The sequence below is a fragment of the Phocoena phocoena genome, chromosome 11 (genome assembly GCF_963924675.1).
Source record: "Phocoena phocoena chromosome 11, mPhoPho1.1, whole genome shotgun sequence".
Lineage (NCBI taxonomy): Eukaryota > Metazoa > Chordata > Mammalia > Artiodactyla > Phocoenidae > Phocoena > Phocoena phocoena.
The window spans coordinates 91,946,004-91,966,619 of NC_089229.1; the positions used below are offsets into that span (position 1 = coordinate 91,946,004).

Sequence of the window (20,616 nt, forward strand, 5' to 3'; positions counted from 1 at the left end):
CTGACTAGCCAAAACGGTCATTATTGAAATACTTAATGACTGTCTTTCTAGCTATCTCCCGGTGCATGTATACCTGTGTGGAGATAAATCTACAGTTTTACATAAATGGAAATCTAACCAGACGTGCTGTTCAATAACCCAACTTCCTTTCACTCAACAGTGTATTTTGGGTATCCATTTCACCTTTATTATGAGCTATATCAGACATATAGAGAGAGATTCAGAAAAACTTAACCCATACTCAGGTACCCACCACCCAGCTTAAGAAATAAAATATTAGAAAGTGTACTGCAGGGAGGTTGAAATACACTCAGAGGAGGTTGAATGTGTACTGACTTATACTTATTTGGCTTCTGGAAGGGACTTGGACTCTGTAGCCTCTTGTCTAAGCTCCTAATTCAGAGTTGACACTAAAAGTCGTTTTTCTGTGGCTGCATCTGTGATCCAATCCTGCTATTCCCCCACCTTGAACTCTCTGCTTTCTCTGCCATCCCTAGTTATCCCTACACGTTGGTACAGACGGTCTTGGCGTTCTTCTTGCCTCCCTGGCAGTTCTGTCTCAGGCTCCCCAGCATGCTTCTTCCTTTACCTATCTCTTAAATATTGGTGCTTCTCCAGGGTCTGTCCTCTACCCTCTTTTCTTTTTTCTTTCTGTTTTTTGGCTGTGCAGTGCGGCTTGCAGGATCTTAGTTCCCCGACCAGGGATAGAACCCGTGCCCTCGGCAGTGAAAGCTCAGAGCCCTAACCACTGGACCACCAGGGAAGTCCCTAGACTCTCTTCTTTTCTCCTCCATTGCCAAGAATACAATCGATGTCTGTAAGTTCCCCCAAGCGGACATCGCTGGCTGAAACCTCTCCCTCGAGCCCCACGTCCGTCTATGTATGACCACGTCTGTTCCTTTGGATGCCATGGGCCGTAGAACATACCATATCCAAGGCTGCACAGCTGTCTCCTCTCCCATCAACCCTCCCACCCTCTTCTAGCCAAATTGGCGCCACTTATAAAGGGTGCATCCTGTTACCCAGTCTCCTAAAGTAAAAATGCCCAAGGTGTCCTTGATACCATAGCCCTGACACCGCATAGCCAGTCATGGCCTTGTCTGTGGACTCGCCCTGGAGAGCTTTCACTTATTTTCATCCCCGTGCCATCGCCCAGTCCACCTCTTTCTACTCGCATTGCTGCAGGGCCTCTTAAATCTCTCCTGGCTTCCAGTCTGCTTCTTTTCAATCTCCTTTGCAGCCGGAGTGATCTAAAATGAAAATGTGATTTCATCACTTTCTTGCTTAATACCTTTCAGCGGCTTTTCATTGCTCCTATAATAAAGTCCCATCTCCTTAATGTGGTTTATAGTCTTCCACAGCATGAGCCTTCCTAGCTTTCCAAAACCGTCTCCCGCCCCTCGTCGCCTCAACACCGCCTTCCTGCCATGGTGAACTTCCCGTGTTCTCTCTCCCTTCCAGCTCCTACTGCTGCCTTGAATGTGCTCCCCAGGCGCCCCTGCCCAGCCATACACAGATGCACGTGCCCCTTCCCCTGCCTCCTTCTCTGCATCCCTCAGGATTCAGTCTTGGCCTCCTTTCCCCTGAAAGCTGAGCCCTGGACTAATATCACTCGGTTACACGCCTGCCCCGCCTCCCGTGCCTTTCCAATAAAGACGATCGTCGTTCTGTGCTTTATTATCTCTCTTCCCTGTAAGTTCTCTGAAAGCAGGGACCCTTCTGTCTTCCTTATTCTTGTGGCACCGGGGAAGACACCTGGAGCAAACGCATGACGTCCTCCGAGTTGCTGAGCTGCCCGGTGCCTCCCTGCTCTACGGGAGCGTCTCTGTTCTTCTCCTCTTTGCAAGACAAGGGGCACCTCCTTTAAAAACTTACTACATATTCGGTTCTGTACATTCATGTTTTCTCCCTAGTTCAGTTTATTTTCCCAAATATTTGTTCATTGAAACCAAGATGAGCGAACAGAAAACATCTGCCGAGCAACACAAGGAAATCAAGTGGGAATTACATTAGGGTCCACACATATGGGTCAGGAATGCCTGCTTTTACCTTAGAACTTCCTCTGGGTAAGCAGCTATCTGAAGATAGTATCTCCCATTTGGCTTACTTCACATTAGACTGTAACTGTTATCTCGGAAGCCAGGGCTCTAACCACTGTATCTTTGGAAGCACCATTGGTTGTAACCTTTGTCGCCATCTCTTGTGGCCCCTCAGGAGGGTGGCTCTCCTCAGTCCTCTGTACCCCGTGCTTAGAGCTTATTGTCAAGAGAACCGCAAGCGCCCACCCCTCCATCTTCTCAAGTGCAGCAGGTCCTAAAAGGAGCAAGGATGGCGCAGCAGATTGTTCATACGTTCCTCCAGTCCCAGGGCAGAGCAGAGGGAGAGTCCACCTTCCCTCAGTTTCCCAAGTACACTGTGTAAAGGTCTCACCAGACTTATCAGAGCGTTTCTCCACCAAGCTATTTCCTCTATGAACCTTCTCATCTGCCCCGGTTCCCCGATTCTTCCAGGCTTCTCCATCTGACTGCCTGCTGGGCATCTCCTCTGGGCTATCTCCCCTTGTCCATGGACCTGCATCCCTTGCTCTTCTCCATTGTCTTTTCCTTCCCCTCCTCCCAAATGCAGCTTCCCGTGGTTCTAGAATCCAATTCCTAGCCTCTCTTAGCATTTTAATACGTTTTTCTATCAGGACCAGGAAGGATTGGGGTTGATGAACAGGGACTCAGAGGAGGACAGCATTCAGCTCATCAGTGGGACTCAATTAGGCATCCTCGGTCAGCGGTCCTCCTCCTTCCCCTGGTCGGAATTCAGCCCCTCCTCCAGAGCTCTGGTCTCACTAGGGTCACTCTTTTAAATAACAGACCAAGCAGCCACAGCGGGAAATCTTGCAAATACAATTGTTGCAAATGCTTAACTGTTGCCTTTGGCCTGATGCTCACCTCCCAGCATCATTAACAGCAGCATCCCCAGGAAGGCTCCTCAGGACGTACCTGGGGGTGACCCAGCCAGGGATGGCGCCGGAAATACAGAGTCGGGAAACGTCTTCTGGTCTCACTTTCTGAAAACCCAGTAGTATTCACAGGCCCTGTCGTCCGTCCCCAGAAGCATTGCAAGGGGAGGGAAATCCCTCATTCACACCTGACCAGACTGTGGCTTTCTTTCCACGCGAGGGAAGTTCCTAAGTCTAGATTTCGGGATCACAGACAGGAGATTCTGTGATATCCCTGCGTCCTAAAGAGAGACACATATTTGAAGTGATTTACTTGTTAGTTATGGAAGGAAAAAAAAATCCTCAGAGAGGATCCTTAAAATGAACTATTTCGTTCACTGTCCAGTGAATGCAATTTGTCACGTATCAATCCAGAGTCCTTACTGATAACTTGTTAGCTCTTGGAAGCTTGGCCCACTATAGACTTGGAGACTGTCTCCAGATAGGCTACAGGCTGCTGGATAAGGCTTTTTACTAGGGTTGCAAGAAAAATACAGAAACCCAGTTAAATTTGAATTTCAGATCAATGACAAATTTTTTTTTAGCATAAGTGTGCCCCAAATATTGCATGGGACATACTGATATTAAAAGATAATTTGTTGTAATGTTACAGGGCTCCTGAATTTTTTTTTTTTTTTGCTAAATATGACCATTCTACTTTGTATCTTAAGAATTCATTTTAATTATTAGCATTTGTTAGCATTCATTTATGCCTTATTAGTAAATGTAGTACCGAGCCCTTATACCAAGACGTGCTGAGAGCATTTTATTCCAACTGGGAATTTTTTTTTTTTTTTGCGGCACACGAGCCTCTCACTCTTGAGGCCTCTCCCGTTGCGGAGCACAGGCTCCGGACGCGCAGGCTCAGCGGCCATGGCTCACGGGCCCGGCCGCTCCGCGGCATGTGGGATCTTCCCGGACCGGGGCACGAACCCGCGTCCCCTGCATCGGCAGGCGGACTCTCAACCACTGCGCCACCAGGGAAGCCCCCAACTGGGAGCTTTATTTGGTTGAAATAGTTGGAGAATTTCTTATGCCATGCATTCTTGAGGTGAAAGATCTTCTTAGTTCCGGAGAAAATCCTGAAACCCTTTTGGTACCAGATGATCTGCAAGTGTTTAGAAAGTGGTCAGACCAGTTGCCTAACTCTCCCTTACCCCTCTGAGCTAGAGAAGAATTGGTAGCTGTTAATAGGCCCATGTCTATATTTTTCCTTTATCACTTCCTGGAGGAGCAGTTTACGGTGAGTTTCCTTCTCAATGTGCCTCCAGTACTTGGCCAGTGCGTTTCTCTCACGTAGTTGGTGGCATGCCTGCCACTCACCTCTGGACTCTCTTTCTGTCCTGGGGACCCAGAGCTCCTACTCTTCCTACATGGCAACTTTGGGGACTTGTAGAAAGAGCAGTTGTTCTCTGAGATGGCTGGATCTCAACATAGCAAACCTCTTATGAACCTTGCCTAATTATTTTCCCCTTGTGTCCTCAGGTTTCCTACTCAACAGTTGCTTTGCACTATCCCCTGCCACCCGCAAATTCTTCCTTCCCCATGAAAGTCACCATCTCTAACGGCCAGAATCCTCCCCTGGCCCAGCCTTTGAGAGATGGGGGTAACCAATGTGAAGAAAGGTGCTTTGTTAGGTTCTTATTAAAAGACCCGTGATGGGGCTTCCCTGGTGGCGCAGTGGTTGAGAGTCCGCCTGCCGATGCAGGGGACACGGGTTCGTGCCCCGGTCCGGGAAGATCCCACATGCCGCGGAGCGGCCGGGCCCGTGAGCCATGGCCGCTGAGCCTGCGCATCCGGAGCCTGTGCTCCACAACGGGAGAGGCCACAACAGTGAGAGGCCCGCGTACCGCAAAAAAAAGAAAGAAAAAAAAAAAAAAAGAGCTGTGATGAACACCATCTTCCTTTAACCTTGGGGCAGATGCCACATCCTTGAAACCATTGTATTAGCGGGATCGTTCCCATGGGATGCCTCCTTGACTCTTGGCCTGGAAAGTGCTGAAAGGTTAAGAAATAAGCGAGGAATTGAGTCAATTAGTTTTTTAGACACCATGGGCAAGATTGGCCTGGTCATTACCTATCTCTTAGTTGTTGTTACATATTCGTGGAGTGCCAAGCCCAGGCAAATTTACGGTAAGGCAAACATGTATTATAGGCAGACTTACTATAATTTACATGTGAACCAGTCAAAAGTTTCCGTGAATGCATAGCTATAAGCGGACTGTTAGGCATGGTGGCCTTTACCTGATTAAAGAAATCTACTAGAATCTAAGGAAATTCCCATTTTTCATGTGAAATGTTCAGTAAAGCAAGACAGACACAAGCTGCGTATATAGAGACAGACTTTATCTACTCAGTGGTGTGGCAGGAAATATAAATGTGGGAAAATAACTGCAGAATCTAATAACTATCCCGAAAGGCGTATTCACTGCTGATTGTAATGAAGGCAAAGCAAGCTTGTTCATGGAGGAATGACGGAACGTGGGCATTATTCAGCTCTTCTGTCTGTCTGTGGTCTTCCACCTTCCTCATGTCACATGTATAGATGGTCATTTCAGCAAGTGACTTTGCTTCTTTCCCTTCAGTTCAAACTGTGAAGAGCATGCCCAGCTGTTTAACACTGAGACCCCTACGTGATTCTTTCCTTAGGCACTATTGGATTCTAGAGCTGACTTGCAAAATTTGCAACTTACCAATGACATATTTGGTGCTTCTTTCTTCTTTCTTCTCTTTCATTTTCCTCCCCCTCCTCTTCCTCCCCACTCTTTTTCCTCCTCCTTTTAAAAACTATTTACAATGTGGAGGAGAGGGCAGGAGACACAGAGGGGGAGTGAGTGGGAAAAGAATTCCATTTCACCGAGGACAGTTTTGAGCGGGGGCAGGATGCCCATCTGCGCTGGGCAAGAAGACACAGGTGGTCCAGTATCCATGGGAAGGAATAAGATGGTCTTGAAGAGGAAGGAAATGAGAGCAGAGCAGGCCAGTGGCTCTCCATGGAGAGAGCAGACAGGCTCATTCTGAGAGCAGACTCTGTCTCAGAAAGCATGTGGGTTGGTGACGAGGGTCAGAGTTAAGAAGAGGGTCATAGGTAGATGCTCAGAAGCAGCCCCATTGTCAGCCGGGCTGGTAAAGTTAATAACTCCAGTGTTGGCTGCCTTCCTGAATACTCACTGCACACGTGGCATTGTACAGTCGTCTGACTGGATCCTCACAAACTCCTGTTCCACACAGATGTCCTCAGGAGACGTTTTCTGATCACCCTTTTTTTTTTTTTTTTAAATTAATTTATTTTAGGCTGTGTTGGGTCTTCGTTTCTGTGCGAGGGCTTTCTCTCTCTAGTCGTGGCAAGCGGAGGCCACTCTTCATCACGGTACGCGGGCCTCTCACTGTTGTGGCCTCTCCCGTTGCGGAGCACAGGCTCCGGACGCGCAGGCTCAGCGGCCGTGGCTCACGGGCCCAGCCGCTCCGCGGCATGTGGGATCTTCCCGGACCGGGGCACGAACCCGTGTCCCTTGCATCGGCAGGCGGATTCTCAACCACTGCGCCACCAGGGAAGCCCTGATCACCCTTTTAAGGGCAGCTTGTCCTTCCCATCCTCCCAAGCTCCCTGTCCTCTCCTGCTTTATTTCTCTCTGTAGCACTTGTCGGACATATTGTGTATATTTTGTTTTAAAATATTTTGTTGTCTCACTCTCCTCATTGAATTTAAGCTCCAGGAGAGCAGGAATTTTTTTTTCATCTCTGTGTTTTCTAGCACAGTGCCCAATACATTGTAGGTACTTGATAAATATTTGTCCGGTAAAAGCATGAATGAAGGCAGGAATCATTATCCCCATTTTATGTTTTTAAGAAACCCAAGGCCCACGCTTGGGCAGTGTGATGCCAGGACCTGGCCTGGATCTGCCTCGGAGACCTGGATTTCAGCCCCTCACCCTGCTGCATAGTAATCAAGCTTTAAAGAAACCTTGGCTTCAAATCAGAGCACTGCTGCTGGGAGAGGCCTCGGTGCTCATCTAATCCAACCCTTTCAAGTTACGTATTCTCACGGGATAGAGGGTAGGTAGGATGGTGAATGGATTTTACAAATGTGAGAACAGAATCTCAGAGTGGTCCCTCGTCTCTCAGAGGCAGGGCGGGCGGTGGCAGAACCCAGGTGTCCCAGTGGCAGGAGCAGTGCTCTGCAGAGAGCACGCTGCCTCCTGGCTGCCTGCCCGCGGCCTCAGGGGGGCTGGCAGGCAGCCAGGGCTCCCCTGTTAACCTTTGCCTCGGTCTGGCAAAGTCCCCATGATCCTTGCTCCCTTGGTTCTTACCCAGACAAGGGTGCAAATTCACAGTTAATGGGAACTGAAGCTGGTGTTATTTAGGAACTGAGTGGGAGTTATTTCTCCATCTGCTGTCTCTTCCCACCAGAGGATAAAGGCTGGCTGAGTGGCGGTAAGGATGGGGGCGAACTGCCAGAAAGCGCGAGTGCCGTCATTTATGGTTACAGACCACGGGCTGGATGGCTGAGCGGAGGCTCGACCACAGCCGGCCAAGGTCAGCCTAACAGACACAAGCTTCTTGAGAGCAGAAGTGGTTCTGTGGCTTTTGCATCTATATAAGACCTCGCACATTTTAAATAAATGATGGTCTGAGCCTTTCTTTCTTTCCTCTCCAGTGGAGCTGACATGGATGGGTAGGTGGTCATCTCCTGGAAAGAATCCTCCCGGACCTGATGTGGCCATTAAGGGTAGGGAGGAAGCGGGGTGTTGAGCATGACTGAACTTCAGAAGGAGTGGCTGAGGGATCTGACCCCGCGCTGCAGACAGGGGCGCGTAGAGGGGAGGCGGTGGCGGCGGCGGCGGCGGGAGCTGGGGTCGGGGAGCCCTCCCGGACCTTCAGGGTTTCATCAGCGGCTCTTTCTCTTCCGGGAGGGCCCGGTAGGGTCAGCGTGTGCAGACTGGCACCAGTCCCCAAGCTGGGCCGGCTGGTCACACATGAAGGGACTGCTGCTGACAGATTAGAGCCCCTGCTGCTAGAATCTGTTCCCTCTTGTTCGGCTGCCAGCAGCAGGCGGCCGGGGGCTGCTGACCGCCTCCCTCGCTGCTCCGGCTTTGCTTTCCCTCGTTCACTGCCGCCTCACACCGCCCCTCACCTTTCCTTCTTTGTTCTTCCCTACCTCTCGGTGGGGTGTTCTCTTCATTGATCTCTTGCTGCCCCTCTTCTCACCAGCTTTCCTGTACAAGCTTTAACGGCTTTCCTGCCTTTCACTTTCTGTGGTCATACATGACCGTGTGGAATTCTTGCATGCACACACACACACACGCACACGTCCAAGTGCACGTGTATTAGACATCCAGACAGCACGGGTATTTGTATGTGCATTGGCATCTGTCAAGTGGATAAAGAATTATTCAAAGAACTGGGTGAAAATACTTTCACATAGGACATCTCCCCACTTCTTCCTATCGCTGAGACCATTTCGCTGATGGCATGCGCATGGCTGCGGATGGGACAGAAGCTGGGAAGAATCCTTTAAGATGGCTTGCCTGCAGTTAGCGCTGGTGAATATCAACAAGGTGTTTTCCATCCACTCTGATTTCATTTTTAAAATCTCTATGGCTGTAAGGATGGTTGCTAAGTAACCCTAGCACATTTACTGTTTGGGCAAAGGAGATAAACTTAGTAAGCAAGTGGGTCTATATAATTTTAAGAAACTCATAAATGTCTTCTTTTTCTGAAGGAAAGATCTTCCCTGACAAAGCAGCAGAAATAGTCATGGAAGCCACACTGTGACAATATTGTATTCATGCTAAGTGGTCCTTTTCCCCATTCCCTGAAAGAGATCACACATGGCCTCCACATGAGGTCGTGTGTCAAAGTACATTTAGTGTTTGACATCAAACCAGATGATCAGAACCTTCAGGTCATTCATGATCATGGCTAATAGTGATGAAAATAAAAGTGAGATTTTCATACAAGGAATCTTCATGCACGTCATCTCACCAGATCGTTACAACAGACCTGTGAGGGCTTTGTCTACGCACTGCATAGGTTGACGGTGGAGATCGACAGAGAAAACTCAGATACTTACTTTCTTTTCATTTTCCCAGCAGCATTTCCAGACACTCCTACCTACTTTTTTTTTGGTCCTTGAACAAAAGTCTATCAGGAACTTTTGTTTAGGCAAAAATAGCACAATAGAATGTCATTATAATATAGTCCGTTATTACACAGATTTTAGTAATATGTCAAATTTCTCTCATTTTGACTACGTAGAGAAAAAGCCAGGTGTGTGTGTGTGTGTGTGTGTGTGTGTGTGTGTGTGTGTGTGTGTCCGTGTGTCCCACAGGCTACGCAGGGCCATTCCTCTCATTGCTCTGTTTCCACAGCTGACGTGTGTTCACACGTAGACTTACCTCTTTCACCTGGGAGAGGAGGGGTCACTTATTCAACAGTATGATGTTGAACCACAAAGAAAGTAGGAGAGGGCTTTGAGCTAAAATCACTGACACAAATTTCTTGCCCTAAGATGAATGTGGCTTATTTTATCTCAGAGTTCATTTACTCTAATATTATGCATACGTCTAAGACACTTGTGGGACAGTGGGATTAGATGTGGCATAGAGTGTCAGTAACCCAGTTTCAGCAAGATATGTGAGCATATTTAGGTGGTTTGTCCAGAGCTGGTATGGTAGCTGCCTGACCATCAGGCCCCAGCCTCCTGCTAGCTTTCTGCTCTTTTGTTGATGGGGTATGTATGGCCTTCATCCTCATGCCCAGGATGCCTGCAGAACTCCAGTTTCAAGCAGCAGGTTGAAGTTAGAAAGGAAGGAGGGCAGGCTCTTTCCCTTTCACGGAGATTACCGTGAAGTCCCGTGCTTTGCTTATAGCCCATTGGTCAGAAATCGGTCAGTGGCCACAGCTAGCTGCAAGGGAAGCTGGCCAGTTCCATTTAGTTTAGTTTAATTTAGTTTTTGACCCAGGCAGTAATAGGCCCAGTTAAAAATCAAAGTTCTCTTAACTAGAGAGAGAAAGTCAAGGCCATATGTTTGGTAAGCAACCCCTAGAGTCTGGAGATACTTGCTTATCTGATTTACCAGATGACAACAGCTTAGAAATAACAAACACGATGGGACTATCAGGTAGGTGAGCTGACAGCATTAAGAAATAAACAGGATGGTAAGGTGCAGAAAGTATTAGAAAAACCCACCGAAAGACCTTGATAGGAACGTTTGTCTAAGATCATTTGGGGCAAACAGCCTTATACTCCCCAGAAAGCATATACCCCCTTTACAGCATCCCTGTAGAGCAAAATAGCACAGTCATTGTTAGGTCATCAATAAGAGCTTAAATTATGTTGATTATCTTTGGTTTAAGAAGTCAGCGAATTCTACAATACCTTTCTGAAATTTTCCATTTAAAAATGCTTCTTGTAATCAAGAAAAAGCTTGATACCTAAAAATACTAAGCTTCAGCCATTTAGAAAATTTACTTAAAAAAAAGGTTACTGAGTGACTGCTGTGTGCCAGGTGTTTTATATAGCCTTATTTAATCTTAAAAGTACATTTCAGAGGCATTATTACTTCCATTTTTCAGAGAAAGAAACTGAGATCCAGAAAGGTTCACTCACTTGCCTACTTTCCATACAGGTAAAGTTGGGACTCAAACCCAAGTCTTGATGGATTCCAGGTGTACTTTGCCCAACGTGGTCCATCCTTCTGTGGCTGAGGATGTCGAGTCAGTTAGGCATCAATGTGATGTTGATGAACACATCATTAACCTGCAGGACAGGGTGGTTTTGTAATAGTTTCCTTTCTTGGGCACTCTGCTGAATTCGTGTCCTGAAGCCATGATAAATCCGGAAACAGCCCAGGAACAGAGTCCCTTGCACACGTGTTAGGGATGTTCCAGACCAAAGTCTGTTTCTTTTTCTCTCCATCCTGAAGTGTGTCACGTCTATATTTACCAGCCTTGCTGTGATCTTTCTTACACCTTCCTCTTCAATTAGAAAGGATGATTTTTTTTTCTTATCTTAGTCCTGTATATTCCAAAATCCTTTAAGCCCACGTATAAAAAAGCAATAACTTGTAGTCTTGGTGGACCTGAAAGTCCTTTGAACTGAAGTGAGAGCAGACTTTCTGTTTAAGATTCGCCGAGGCTCCTGGAGGTTACAGACACGTGGAAATCACTGTCAGGGGCGTGTAATAAAACGAAACAAGACCTTGGCTTCTGTCATGATTTACAAATGTCCTCCAAGGCCACTCTTCATTTTTGAGAGGTCAGATAAGTTTGGATTTGTTCAAGGCTAATACTTGGCCAGAGACTAGAGAAAAAAGCAGTGCTGTTGGGAGTGAAAGAAACATGACATGGGGAGGGTAGCTTTTCTGTACTTCCCAGCATCACATTCACTGCTAGTTTTTTGACTCCCTCTTATGTCCTGCACCCTGTGCTGGGTGCTGGGCATATAGACGACACACCGTCCATTTGCTTGTCCTCACGAGGAGCGGGGCATCCACAGAAGGTTCTTTCCCTTTGCTGGTTTGAACTTATTTTTCTTGTAACACAAAGTGAATTGCTTAAGAGGCTATAGCAGGATGAGCCTAAGAAACAGAGATCAGAATTTCAGAATCTGTTTGTTAAAAGTATCAAGAATTTCCTGATACTTCTGACACAAGGCATGAAGGATGTCCTCCGATAGAGAGCAAGATAGTGGAGTGGAAGAAGAGAAAAGAACTGTTCTAATATCGCTGATGCCAGCTGAATTCTTTGATCTCATTGTCACGGATTATTAGCCACCTGCACACTCAAAACCTCATAAAAGAATTTTCTTTTGAAAGAGATCAGAATCTCCTCCCCCACAAATACACATGCACTTTGTGTGCTCACTCACCAACAAGTTTAAAAATAGGAGCCGCGGTGTTGCCATGACTCCCAGTCTACTCAGCAACCCTCTTCTCCCTTTGATGTGAATTTACTTCGGTGCGCAGTTGACCAAGGCTCTGGCTCAGAGCGGCCTCTAGCGGCTCAATCCTTAGGGAAGCACTTCCTTCCCGGATGTCAAAATTAACCCAGACTAGCCAAGTTGAACACTTGTGTGTTCTGAAGCATTCTCCATGTGACTGGCTTTTTGCAGACTCTCAGCCACGAGGAGCAAACCAGTCGGTACCTACTGTGTGCTCAAAACCATGGGGAACAGTCCAGAAGCTTGGGTCTTGCTGGGGGAGTGAGACCTGCATCCCACAAACATTTTGAGAGCAGCCGCAGGGCAGCTGGGGGTAGAGGTAGTAATAGAGAATGAGGTAATTCATGGTAAACTGTGTTTGCTGTGACCATCAGAAGTTAACATTTTCCTTTTCCAGATAAAGGAGGCTTCTAAAATGTATCACCTGATGCTGGTTTAACAGCCTCAGGGAAGTACTGATGTGCTGACTTGCTCCCATGCTGTCTTCAATTCCCCGTGTTTGCAGCTCCCTATGTCAGTGTTTCTCAGTCCTGACTGTGTGTTAGAATTTCCTAGGAAGGTTTAAGAAACTGTGTACAGATCCTGGGGTCCCACCCTGCAAAATTCTGATTTAGGTGGACAGGAGAGGGTGAGGGCCTGGGAACTGACATATATTAAAAGCCATCAAGTTCATTCTAAAAGGCAGCCAGGGTTGCAAATCACTGTGTTCAACTCTGCCGCCATTTTTGTGGCCCCAGCGACCAGAATAGGGTGAAAGGCAATGATAGCATTTTCATCAATTTGAACTTGGCGTTAATGGGAGAATTCTTTCCTTTAATTCTCTCCTGATGACCAGTCTCAAAATTGTGATCCTTATCAGCACTATGAAATTTAAACTCTGGAAAAGGTAAATATAGTAAATTCTGGAGGGGGTACATACAGGTGTATACATTGGTGGTCCTCTTGCAGGCGGTCATGCTTTCCTAATGTGGTTTTTGGTCCTTTTGCTGGTACTCCATGTGTCTGTTTTGTGCACAGAAATGAGTCTCCGTCGGTAAAGCTGGCAGCCTGGGCATCAAAGCAAATCTGACTTTAAATGGCATTTCAATTCCCCTGTACTTGGATTATAAACGCAAAAGAAACAGAACTTTAAAGCTTCAAATTTGATGTCTGCCGGCCTTGACGAGAAATTGAAGCTTTGCTAAATTTTGGAGCACACAAGTGGTTTTTAAAATGAAAGTTATTAGCACTAGAAAATGATGTTCTTTGTATTACTACATTGTTGTTACATTTAATGGAATTGCTCCCTGAAGGGCTACAGAATGAAAGGAAAAACAGGTTAGAATCAGGAAGACACGGGGTGAGAGGTAAGATAAGAAACAAGTGGCGGGCTATCTTGATCTTCCAGCTCTCCCCCCGGAAGCTGGGGGAGCTCTCCGTCAGGGCAGCCCACTGTGTTGGGCTTGAGAATGTTCTGGTGTGGGTTTGCAGGTGATTTCATCTGACTGCTGTGAGCAAGTAAGCAAGATAGGCCGAGGCATAGCTTTGGAATTGTATTATATGAAGGAAGGACAGAAGTCTTCAGAATTGGGTGATGCCATCCATCTTATTAAAGACTCTGCATGGCATAAACTGTATGTTTGTCCAAAGGGATAAGAAGAAGAGGAAGAAATGCTACATTATTGTTGTTAAAGCTCTTTGTGATTTGTGAGTGAGAGCCGTGACAGTCTCCAGACACACTTACCAAGTAGGTGATTATGAGGTGCTTGTTATCACTGGCCTTGACCCCTGTTTTCCACCCACCCTGCCATCTCTCCCATGTTTATCACAAAGGTGCCTGGCTGAACACATGGCATTTTGCAGCATCAGACTTGGGCTTTGTTGAATGAACAGGAGGGAATGAATGCAGAACACTTGTGCTCCCCCAAACTCCAGGTTTCAGATCTGGGCTATTAAATGGAGCCTTCTGGTGTCTCTACACCAAGAGCATGAGAGGAGGGAGGAACTAATCACTATGGAGAAGCATTTATTAACTGCTGTACAACGTGTGTACCTCTTTTGGGCTAGACCAGGCATGTTCTAATATCGAGCTGGCTCCTCAAGGCTGGATTGAGAATGTCTCATGCAGGCGCGGGCAAATCTTTATTTTGCATACGCCCAGTGACTGGTGCTATAAGTAGGATTATGTGTTGAGCTGTTTGTTTTTAAGTATTTAGAGGTGGTTTTTTTGTTTTGGTTTGGTTTTTTTCTGGATTTCTTGGCAGGGACGCACAAGACGATTTTGGGTTCTGCACTGGAGGTAAAGGGCAGAGAAAAGGAGGTGTAGCTACTGTTCTGCACTGCGAACCTCAAACAATTATGGACCCGTGGCACTTAGTGGCCGAGAGCCCGTGGCCATTCTTAATGTTTCTTGTGCTGTACAGGGGTTTCCTTTTCCTTGCTGCCATTGTTCTCACGTCAACTTCATTTCATCCTGGCTCTTTGGTGCTGTCTTCAGACAGCGAGGAAAAGGTGGACCAGAGTTAATCTCCCCAGAGCAGCCCACTGTGCTGTCTTACGTGTTGAGTCAAAAGGGTAACCTAAAAATTATCAAACTAAGTGAAGTAAGTCAGACAGAGAAAGACAAAAACCATACGATATCACTTACATGTGGAATCTAAAATATGACGTCAATGAGCCTATCTACGAAACAGGAACAGACTCACAGACCTAGAGAACAGACTTGTGGTTGCCAAGGGGGATGGGGGTGGGGGAGGGATGGAGTGGGAGTTTGGGGTTAGCAGATGCAAACTATTATATATAGGATGGGTAATCAACAAGGTTCTACTGTATAACACAGGCAACTATATTCGGTATCCTGTGATAAACCATAATGGAAAAGACTACGAAAAAGAAAATACATATGTATAACTGAATCGCTTTGCTATACACCAGAGACTAACACAACACTGTAAATCTACTATACTTCAATAAAACAAATTTTTAAAAAAATAGTAAATTGGAGAACTTTCAAAGAAAAAGGGTGACCTAGAAACTCCATATGCTGTCCTGGAGGGGCCGAGGGTACAGCCAGGAGTTGAGTGGTACTTCCTTTTCCTCTTCCCTGTGGGAGATGATAGTTCACGTGTCTCGGTGTCAGGAAAACTGAGACATGTTTCTTTTGCCACTGAAAAGGTAAAATTGGAAAGTGGGAAAAGAAAGCAAGCACAGCATTGATTCAGGCTTTAAAATCTTTTGGGTCCCTTGTAAAGGACACACATGCTAAGTCTGTCAGCCCTGGCAGTGACACGTGCCTCAGATTGTGAGCTTGTTTTTTTTCCAAAAGAAAAGAAAAATGCCTGTCTCTCCCATTCCTTCTGAGCACTGGGAAAGGATCCTACTTCTCCACACTTGGTCATACCAGCTGTCGAATCAGTCACTCTGGTTATTAGTAAGCAGCAGGGAAATATGTCTATAAGAAAAGAAATTGACAGGAGATAGAAAGAAGGAACAGGACATATCTGAGGGAGGAGAGACGTTTCAGAAATAACTGAGACTGGGGCATGATCCTGTAATGCCTGGGTGCTGAGAGCATGATCGCAGAGCCCGCAGAGCCCGCAGAACCTGCCGTCGGTCCAGCCTGCGCTGGCCCGTCCTAATGGAGTAGAGAGAAGCGTTACGGCGGGGGAGCGGCAGCAGCGTGCCTTGCCGAGAAAATGAAAAGCCTGCCTTTGTGAATTCAGTTAAGGGGTGTGTGCTCCTGAAAGGGGGTACGTGCTCAAAATCCCTCAAATAGATTCTGCTTTCCTTTACAAAGAAGAAAGAAACAAGGTCTGATCAGAATGACAGTGGCCCCAGCAAGCATCTGCCAGGACGTTGAGGTCTGGTGGCTGCTTTGGATGGTGGAAAGCCCATCACCTCGGCATCCATGCTTTTTCGGATGGAGCCGTTGCCACTGAAGACCTCAAAGTGGCTAAAGTGGTCTTTCTCCAATCAAGTTGGGGGTGAGGAAGAAGTTGCCACCCGAGACTCATTGATTTAAATAAGATTTCAGTATGCTGCAAATAATGACGAATTGGGTATCTAGAGCAGAAAGCTAATTTTTCCACCAGTCTCTGATGGCTCCCTTTTATCTGCTGGTTGTGATATGTTTCTCAGCAAGCCATCAAAGACCTTGAATATCTGGGCCTAACTTTTATGAGTGGGCTTATGTTATTCAACTACCTCCCTCTTCCAACTCCTTGCCTGGCCCCAACATACCCTGCTTGTGATCCAGCAACACCCAGTGACATGACCGACCATTCTCTAAATATGACAGTGTTTTTACTGCTCCTGGCATCACATGGGTTGTACTCTCTAATAGTCCTCTTTCAGTTCCCTTGGTGGATACATGACTGTCCCTTAAGATCTAACTCAAGTGTCACCTCCTCCATGAAGTCTTCCCTAACAGTTCCAGGCAGAATTAGTCATCCCTCTCTTTGTGTTCCCCTAGCCCTGCGTTCACACCGCTATTATAATAAACACTTAGATGTGCCAGCAGTTCAAATTAAAAGTAGATCTGAGCGCACCCGAGGCTGGGACTGTCTCGTTCATTTTTCGTAGCCACTCCAGGACTCAGTGCCTAGAAGACTCACACGTTTTTTTTGCTGTTGAATGAGAGTGTGAATGAATCAATAAAGATGAAAGGTGGGGCCCATGCATGTGGGGTGAAAAAGTGATTATTCTTTTTAAAAGTTCAATATGCTGTCCTTCATGTGTGAAGGGGATTTTTCTGATTCATTGGCGGTAAAATGTAGGCTTTGGACTAGTTTTCAACATTGGCTTTATGTGCAGAGTGCTCACATGACCTTCTGCCTTCTCATCAGTCACGTGGACTTGGAAACGATTCCTCGCTGCCCTTCGCTTCTTTTATGTGATACTCAGACTCCAGAATTCTTGTATGGCGCCCCGAAGTTGTCATTCTTTTCCATAGCCACTGCCCTCATTACCTTGTGCCCAGGTGCTCATAACATGCTGTTCTAGGTCCCTTTTCTCTCACGTCACGAAAATCATCTTCTACCCACTCTCAGGTTTATATTTTTCAAATATCATTTGGATCATTTTGCTTACGAGGTGAAGGACTGATGGGGACTTGTTTTAGCCAAAGTGATACTTAGCAGTCATCCTCCTTAGATAGCAAGTTTCTGCTCTCAGAATCTGATCTCAAATTACTTTCCAAAAGGGACTTCTTTTCTAGGCCTGCCCCTCTCTTTACCATGCAGCAATGTGGTCTCTAGAGTGAAAGGGGCGCTGTGCTGAGAGCATGCCTCTGTTCCCAGCTTTACTACCCATTAGCTGTGTTACAAGTCATTTTACCTTTTCAGACTTTGGTTTCCTCACCTGTAAAATAGTGTCTTGGGGAGATGCCTGCCTGAAAAGAATTTGGAAAAAAATGAGCCCTGTGTTCCTTCTGATTAGGTTAGGTTCTTTGATCCTTTGATTTTATGAGGTATTGGACATCTATGTTCCCTTCCAACCCTGCGATCAAAGCTTGAATAGGTTTGGAATCCAGAACCGTGGCTTCATTCCTAGCACACGTTATACAGCAGCTGACCAGGCACCAGGAGGGGCACAAAGAGTCAGGGCCTGTGTGTTAAGCCTGCGTTTTGCATGAGTATACACACCAGAAGCTGTCCTTTTTCAGATTACTTTTAGTTTTCCGTTCAGCTAAGCTTTTGACTCACTTGATAAGAAAAATAAATGGGCCAGATTTTATTTTCTTGGATTGAAAAGATTTATTTTGTATTCTTCAAGCCTCAGCAAACAGTAACCTGCAGTAATTCACAGTCTAGTTACCCAATTCTGGGCCGTCTGAGCTCCACGATTCTGCTTTCCTCTTCGCAGGCCCAATTTTGGGTGGAGCGTTTTCTTTTTAAGAAACACGATCTGAAGGTGAACAGGGTAAAGGTCAGGACATGGGCCTCCAAGTGCTTCTTGTTGACTTCTCTTATTTGCTGGTGTTCTACTAATGAACTGTTCAGCATATGCCGAAGGTTGGATTTTCATGATACAATCCCTTCAACCTTGCCCTCCGCTACTTTCTTCATCTCAGAGGAATGGCACAGTTATCTTTCTGGTTGCATGTGTCAGAAATTTGCAAGTCATCTTTGAGTCTTTCCTCTCCCTCAAACCCTTCATCTAATCAATTTTCTCATTTTACTGGTTCTATAGAAAAATATATCTCAAATCTGTCCACTTTTTCCCATTTTTCCTACAGTCCTAGTTAAATTAGACACACACACACATATGCGATCATTTAATGTTTGTGTCTTTCTCTGACTAGACTATTAGCTCCATGTTGGCAGCAGTGTGTCTGTCTGTTCCACTCACCATCGCACTTTAATACTAGACACTTTAATTGGCTCAGAGCAGGCACTTACTAGATATTTGAAAATCAGTTAATTAACTTAAGCTAATTGGAAAATTAAGCTTTGTATTATCTATGGATTTGATTTCCTCCGGGCCTCTGGATTATCTATTTAAGACTTTGTTTCAGGTTCTATTCTTAGAGTCTATGTTTTTAACAAATAGTGCAGTGTCTGCTCTGCTCAAGGAGCTATAGTTGGTGTGAAGGACATCACAACAAAAAAGACATGTTCTGATTCTCTTCAGAACTTGAGTTTAGTTGAAGAAGCAAAGGCTACATACACAAAATTGTTGAGTAAGAGTGTGAGACACGTGGACATAAATACACTACCAAACGTAAGGTAGATCGCTAGTGGGAAGCAGCCACAAAGCACAGGGAGATCAGCTCGGTGCTCTGTGACCGCCTGGAGGGGTGGGATAGGGAGGGTGGGAGGGAGACGCAAGAGGGACGGTATATGGGGATATATGTATACGTATAGGTGATTCACTTTGTTATACAGCAGAAACTAACATATCATTGTAAAGCAGTTAAACTCCAATAAGGATGTTAAAAAAAAAAAGTGTAAGAATGTGATTAAGTGCCTCAGATGGGTAATACAGCTCATATGCTACAGTCAAGGAGTGTTATCTACATAGGTTGAAGTTGAAGCCTTGAAACATTGTGGAGGAATTGGAGGCAATGGAACTTGACCTAGACTTCAAAGGATGTAGAAGGTAGAGGCCCAAGGGAAGGTGACCTTTCTCCAAGTGGGAACGATAGCATGAACAAAGATTTGGACTTGACACTGAATGTTCATGGGATCAACTTCATCTGAATGGATTTGTAGACAGCTAATGGGAATAAGCGTGGGGTCACTGTGGGACAGAGTTGTTTTTCTGGAAAGGCTAGAGTTGGAAAGGTACCATATTGGGAATTGGCATCTAATTGTGTGAACTTAATCAAGTCATTTAGTCTGTTCAAATCTCATTTAAAAAATAGCATGGTAAAGAGCATGCATCAATAAAAAAGTAGGATTACATCAACTTTTAGCTAATGCATGTTATATTTCTGTAAAGGAGTTGAATTAGACACCACTGGGGTATCTTTCTGCTGCTTCTTCTCTTTAAGATTCTCTGAATCTTCTCTTTAAGAAATAGCCTATTTAGTTTTTGAATCCCTGCTTTGGGCTGAATGAGTGTGACTGCTAACCAGTATGTTATGAAAAACCCTGAAAGCTAGATTAATGTCATTTAACTCTATCCTGAGAGGTTACTGTAGGAAAGACTCGATGAAATGGTTATGTTGAGAAGATTAATCCCGTACCACTATATGAAAGGATGGGGGAAGAGTAGTGAGTGACCCAAGGGTGGGAGACAAGTCAGACCTACTCCAAATGCAAGGTGACCAGAGCCAGGATTTTGGTGGTCTCAGAGATCGCAAGAGAATTTTGAAGAATGCTATTTTAGGATCTAGTAATGTCCTACATAGAGATAATACAGGAGATAAAATAGTCAAAGCTGGCTTTTAGGTTTTGAGATTGAAAGGCTGGTGATGAATCAATGGAAATGGAAAAGTTGAAGTAGAAACCTGTTTTTCACAGAAAATATGTTGAATTCTGAGCTGAGGGCAGGACGTGTCAGTGAGCATGTCTTGCAGTGTCTACAGCTAATCGAGTCTGGAATGTGAGGTTACAGATTTGGAATGCATCAGCATAGTGTCGATACAGCTGTCAGTGGCCGGCTGAGAAAAGATCTGCTCTTTCAGGAGAAGAGTACGTAGAGAACGGGAAAGTGAGATTCGGGCTGAGCCTTGAACACCCAGTACAGTTGGAGGAAGGATGAGGCAGAATATTCAGCAAAGGCCACAGGCCGGTGGATACAGGGAGGGAGGCTGTGGTGATCAGCTCTGTAGAGGGCAGGCTACTGAAGCCGAAAGAAATGACCTTTATGAAAGCAAAAGGTGGGCTTCCCTGGTGGCGCAGTGGTTGAGAGTCCGCCTGCCGATGCAGGGGACACGGGTTCGTGCCCCGGTCCGGGAAGATCCCACGTGCCGCGGAGCGGCTGGGCCCGTGAGCCATGGCCGCTGAGCCTGCGCGTCCGGAGCCTGTGCTCCGCAACGGGAGAGGCCGCAACAGTGAGAGGCCCGTGTACTGCAAAAAAAAAAAAAAAAAGAAAGCAAAAGGGATCAATAGTGTCCAATATGGTAGAGAGGGCAGGCACATGTGGTCTATACATAGCTTTTATTTCCTCTTTTTTACCATTAACTACCATTGATCAGGGATTGATTATTTAGTTTTTTGATTACTCATGTCGGTTGCCTAATTTCTGATAAAGGGTGATC

General features: G+C 45.9%; 1 protein-coding gene across 1 annotated transcript in view; it reads left to right on the top strand.

Moving 5' to 3' along the window:
- Positions 1–20,616, top strand: part of GRIN2B (glutamate ionotropic receptor NMDA type subunit 2B) — a 293,385-nt gene that overhangs the window by 111,675 nt on the left and 161,094 nt on the right. The gene's annotated exons all lie outside the window — the stretch shown is intronic.